This window comes from Palaemon carinicauda, chromosome 23 (assembly GCF_036898095.1).
Source record: "Palaemon carinicauda isolate YSFRI2023 chromosome 23, ASM3689809v2, whole genome shotgun sequence".
In the NCBI taxonomy this organism is placed as follows: Eukaryota; Metazoa; Arthropoda; class Malacostraca; order Decapoda; family Palaemonidae; genus Palaemon; species Palaemon carinicauda.
The window spans coordinates 100,130,308-100,136,307 of record NC_090747.1 but is presented as its reverse complement, the minus strand read 5'-3'; the positions used below and the strand labels follow the sequence as shown (position 1 = coordinate 100,136,307).

General features: G+C 42.9%; 1 long non-coding RNA gene across 1 annotated transcript in view; it reads left to right on the top strand.

The window, feature by feature from the left end:
* The first annotated feature begins 811 nt into the window (after window positions 1–811).
* LOC137617034 (uncharacterized) overlaps window positions 812–6,000 on the top strand; it is a 38,995-nt gene continuing 33,806 nt past the window's right edge. The window contains exon 1 of the long non-coding RNA XR_011039549.1: window positions 812–955. This is a non-coding gene — a long non-coding RNA (uncharacterized lncRNA). The remainder of the gene's footprint in view (window positions 956–6,000) is intronic.

The window sequence follows — 6,000 nt, the reverse complement described above, 5'->3', positions numbered from 1 at the left end:
TGAGTACGATCTATAATCTGGTTATTTTTTACGTATTTATTAATAAATTGTATCAAGCTCAATGTACCATGGTCTTCCATTGTCTTGGGTTAGAGTTCTCTTGCTTGAGGGTGTACTCGAGCACACTATTCTACCTTTTTTCTCTTCCTTCTGTTTTACTAAAGTTTTTATAGTTTATATAGGAGATATTTATTTTAATGTTACTCTTCTTAAAACATTCTATTTTCCTTTTTTCCTTTCCTCACTGGGCTACTTTCCCTGTTGGAGCCTCTGGGCTTATAGCATCCTGCTTTTACAACTAGGGTTGTAGCTTAGCTAATAATAATAATAATAATAATAATAATAATAATAATAATAATAATAATAATAATAATTCTGTACTCAAGTATCATGGATTAGATCTGTCTGTTTCAGGTATTATAATGGATGTATATACGGTTTTTGGTATTGAAATTCCTCATTGTCTTTATTTTTGTCACCTAGTAATATTCATCTCTTTTAATTTGGCTAGTAAATAACGCAGCATTCTGCGAAAAACATTAATGAATATATTTTTATGAAATTTTCACTGATAGCTCCTGGAACTGCTCAAGTGTGTACGTCAACAGTTACTAAAGAACAGTAGTAATATTCATCTCTTATAATTTAGCTAATAAGTAACGTAGCATTCTGCGAAGAACATTGATAAATATCTCTTTATAAAATCTTCACTGATAGCTCCTGGAACTGCTCAAATGTGTACGTCAACAGTTACCAACAGTTACTAAGTGACGTCACCTACAGTCAATACTCAGTGCTACGAAAGCGAGTTCGCTCATTTGCCCTTCGTTCTTCTGGATGCAATGGTTTACCGGCAGCGCTCAAGAGGTTCACCAACCCTAATGGAAACTCGCTGGTTTTAGTGTGCTTAATCACGGGTATTCTTAGTAATATGAACCTTTTATTTCCTACTTTGGTGAGTGGTAGCTAATATAAATAAGGCTGGTGAAAAGAATAAAACCAATTCTTTCTAGAAATATTTTATTTTAAGTAAGTTACCTTAACATGGTGAAAGGGTTTGTGTATTGCCATGATCAATCAAGCTCTACAAGTCAGGGAAATCAATACCAGGTTGGTTTCCTGTGAGCTATCAGACAAAATTCTCCCACCACCACCTATCCATACTGGCCAGCGTGGTGATGAAAACTGGCCAAACCCCAGGCATGAATTGTGAACTAGAAACGGTTGCATTTGCTATTTTGTTGTTGTTATTGTTATATGTCACAGTGAATAGGCTAATCAAAATGGTGGGCAGGGAATTTCATGATATTTAATTAAATAATTTTATTGGTTGCTGATTTAGTTTTTTAATGTATCGATAATTTATCATTGGGTGCCCCATTGGGGTACCAGGGTTTTATGGTGGGGCAATTACCAAAACCGAGTGAATTTTACCAATATGAATAGGTTAAGATGCATAGGCCACATACATAGTCTGGATATACGTAATTTGTATAGATCATTGTTATTCATAACGACCAAAGATACTTCAGGGCTAATCAAAGGTTTACATTATAACCTTACCGTTCACTAACCTAACCTACTCTAGGGCGATAAGTTTCACATAACCTGGGTACCCTTGGATTCACCCTCCTATTATGATAAAGTCTTCCATACAATAATTTATCTATATACTTGGCCAAGCTGAGCATCACTGTCTTCAGTTATTACCTTCTGGAGTGCACTGTAGCCTAACACAAAAGTGATGTGCAGTAAATTTGTTGCCAGTACAGTATGTGGCCTACCACTTTAATTCTAGTATAGTATGTGGCTAATCAGATTTGAATGTGTCCTGCTTAACTAGGATATCTTTCTCTGTATATTTATGAATTGAAGATAGTATTAAATGCGAGCGAAGCAAGTTAAGGCATAACGCAGACCGGGATCAGGTCACTTCGTATCATAGTCAGCTCGTACAATAGTCATCTTATACCCAAATAATCAGTTAATCCAGGCCATCGGGTAGTGTATAAGTGGTTGGGTCACCAATTTTTTGTCTGGCAAAATACTTGCCAGCTTGACTAACGTGCGTATCATAACATGTACCCTTTGCCAAACCAGAGGAGCAATAATGTAATGTTCAATTACGAGCAAAGCGAGCCATGGCGTTAAAAGACATAATTTTGCATAGTGATTGTTCACTAACCAGCATACTCGTTGATACAATTACGGTAACATGTACCATATACATTTGTAATTTTTCTTCTCATTATTTTAGATTTTCACATCAATTTTCAACGCAATGTTCATAGTGCTGGTGCGCATCAGTTATTCTTGTAACCTCGTACCCGCAACTTCGTACCACTGTACAGCAAGTTTTCTGTTTGCCAATATTCAATGTTATTTTGTAAACGTACCTCATATGAATATAATATAGGATCAGTAATAAGTTCTAATGGATTTGCTTACTAAGATAACAGCCATTTTCTATAGTATTTATAAGATACCCACCTGTAGCAGTGAACTGTATTGCAATTTAGGTAAAAAGTGATTTGGGTATGAAGTTACATAGGAGTGTAATTGAACAAAGTCATTAATTAGATAACTTAAAGAAAACTATATCACTTGCCCAAATGGCATTCTCCATTGTTACCAGTTTTTCTATAACCAGCCAATAATGAAATTTGATTTGAGCTCATTATCATATAGTTGGTTATGGAAAAGGAGGAATCGGTAGTCATATTTTAGGGTAGGCATCCCACTATACCAGTTCTAAAATATTGTAGGCCTCGTGCAAAAGCCAAGTTACGTACTGTACTGGCACCAAAATTTCTTACACCCTAACCTTGTGCAATGGGCAATGACCAGCGAATAGCCAGCTTTTCTTACCCTTGAAATCCCCTTCGTGGGGTAAAATTAAATTTCAAACTTTTGAAGATATTGCATTGTATAAAACAAAAGACATTCTAATTTATCTAAAATGAAATTTACCAAAATATTCGGTGACGTTTGTTAGTCGCAATGGGTTTTTCAAGTTCCAATGAGATTTAAACATAACATTTTTAAATATTTAACTTAGCCGGTGAATATATAGCTGCAACTCTGTTGCTCGACAGACAACTCTACGGAAAAACTCGCCAGCGATCGCTACACAGGTTGCGGGTTTGCCCAACAGCGCCATCTGTCGACCAGATACCCAGCTCTCATGTAAACAAAGAGTCAATTTTCTCTGTCGACGTGTCGACAAGACGTACTTTACTCGCTGTGGCTAAACTGGAGTTTTTCACATCTAATTGGTGAAGTACTATATTCTAGTTTTGAGCTTTCGCTGTGCAGGGTTTTTCTTCACACAAATCCTTGAACTCTTTTTTTATATCGGATTCTTTGTTGATGACTTTTTGATCGTTTTTTGGAATTTCCCTTGACCAATTCAAAATGGCTGACCCTTCACAAGTTCCCAAATTTAGGAAATGCAATGCTAGGGACTGTTCTAGGCGTCTTCCGAAGGCTTCTATCGACCCTCACACTGTTTGTTCCAATTGTCGGGATAAAACCTGTCAATTGGAAGATCGGTGTGAGGAGTGCGTTGGCCTTTCGGAATTCGATTTTATCGAATTTCAAAAGTACACACGTAGGCTAGAGAGAGATAGAGTTAGGAGAAGTTCTTCTCGTTCTATTGATGTATCCTCTCCTCATGCCCCACAACCTATTCCTTCCCCTGTAGTGGTTGCTCCTAACCCCCCTCCTGGCACTCAGGAACCATCGATGGCTGACATGATGCGTGCCATCCAGGCTCTGGGTGAGAGAGTTGAGTCCCTTGCTAGTGACCGTAATCAGCTCATGGCTGATGTTAAGGAGCTTAAGTGCCAAAGTGCAGTGGGAAGTGCTAAAGTGCCAAGTGATAGTGTTGTGGACAGTGTTGCGCTTGAGGGTTCGTCTGTTCGTGTCTGTCGTCCTCCTAGTCCGGGACCTCTTGCAAGCTCCCAAGTCCAGGGGAGAAGCAATGTCGTACGACGCATGGGTTCGAGAGGCTTTAATCAGCGAACAGACGTTCCCTCCGTGGTATCGGGCGTATCTCCCCAAGATCGCTCCTACCTACCAAAGACGAGAGAGCCCATTTATACCTCGTCGTCTGAAGGTGTTTCTCGCAAGAAACTTTGGACCAAGGTCTCGCGACCGTTAAAACGTAAATCGGTCCCTTCAGCACAAGTCCAACGGCCCGGTTGTAGCCACTGGGTCAGTTCGGACTCGTTGCCGTCATCCGATGACGGCTCACCGCCTAAGAGAGGCAAAGCGGTACCGCTTCAGACACTAACACCGTCTGTCGCCGCACCTGCTCCCGTAGACCCTAAGTGGTCTCTACTGCAAGACATGCAGTCTAAGCTTACGTCTCTGATGCAGGACTTTCATGCGGAGAAGGTTACTGCCGTACCAGCTAGTGCAGTACCTAGCCTACAACCCTCCAAGCGATCGGTTGTGCGTCCGGTGGACGCTGAGGTAACCTTCTCACGCACACCAGTTGAGAGAGTTCCTCCACCCATGCGTTCCAGTGTGGTCTGCCAGCCGCATGTTGACGTTAAGCGACGCACGGAGGTTGCCTTTGACGTTCTGGATGTTCAACAACCGTCAGAGTTGCCTTGTTTTGACGCGGTGCGTCAACCTCCGCAACCCAGTGTGGTTTCCACTGCGCAACCCAATCAGTCTAGACAGTCTGGGGTAGACGCTGTGCGTCCCCGCGCTACCATGGTTGTTGCCAGCTCACAGACTGGGCAGCAGGTCCATGACGTTGCGTCCGGCTCAGTCACGCATGCACCAGTGCGACCGGACTCAGCGAACCAGCCGTTACCCACTCCGTTGCCATTTCCTCATCAGTTGTCGGATGAGGAACTTTCTGATGATGATGTTGCTGCACATATAGATGAACCACAATCAGAATTGGACGAGCCTAAGTCTACTCAACCCTCTTTGGACTTTAGAAAAGTTTTGGCCATTTTCAAAGAGCTGTTTCCTGACCAGTTTGTTTCTGTGGCTCCTGGTTCTCCGCCTTCAGAGTTTGTTTTAGGCATGTCTTCTACCACTCCTGCCTTTACTAGACTCGTCCTCGCACGCTCGTCCAAGAGAGCTTTGCGGGTGATAGGAGACTGGTTACAGTCCAAGAAGAGTTTAGGGAAGACAGCATTTGCTTTTCCCACTGCTAGACTCTCTTCTAGATCGAGCGTCTGGTATGCCACGGGAGAAGTTCTCGGCTTGGGAGTTCCTGCCTCTGCCCAGGGCGACTTCTCAAGTCTTGTAGACTCTCCCCGCCGCCTTGCCATGAGACGCTCAAAGATTTGTTGGTCATCATCGGACCTGGACCACCTTTTGAAAGGAATCTTTAGGGCCTTTGAAGTTTTTAACTTCTTAGACTGGTGCCTAGGAGCCCTAAGCAGGAAGATCTCTTCCACAGACAAAGAGACTTCTTTGCTCATTATGTCCTGCATGGACAAGGCCGTCCGTGATGGGTCTAATGAGCTTGCTGCATCATTTGTGTCCGGAGTCCTAAAAAAGCGAGAATCTCTCTGCTCATTCCTTTCTGCTGGAGTTACACCGTGCCAGAGATCTGAGCTTCTCTTTGCTCCTCTTTCCAAGTGCCTATTTCCAGAAGTCCTGATAAAGGAAATAGCCGCTTCGTTAGTGCAGAAGGACACTCACGATCTTGTTGCGTCCTCAGCTCGCAAAGCTCCCCCTTTGCCTACCTTGTCAGCTAGACCAAGGATGGACACTCCAGCGTCTCGCTTTATTCCGCCCTTTCGTGGCAGAGCCTCCAGCAGAGGAGGTGCTCGTGCCGAAGGGAAGCGAGGGAAGAAGAAAGGATCCAAGTCCTTTAAGGGCAGAGTCTGACTGCCCGCAACTTCAGACAGCAGTGGGAGCCAGACTCAAGAACTTCTGGCAGGCCTGGGAGAAGAGAGGCGCAGATGCACAATCTGTGAAGTTGCTCAGAGAGGGGTACAAGATCCCTTTTGTACGAAAACCCCCTCTAGC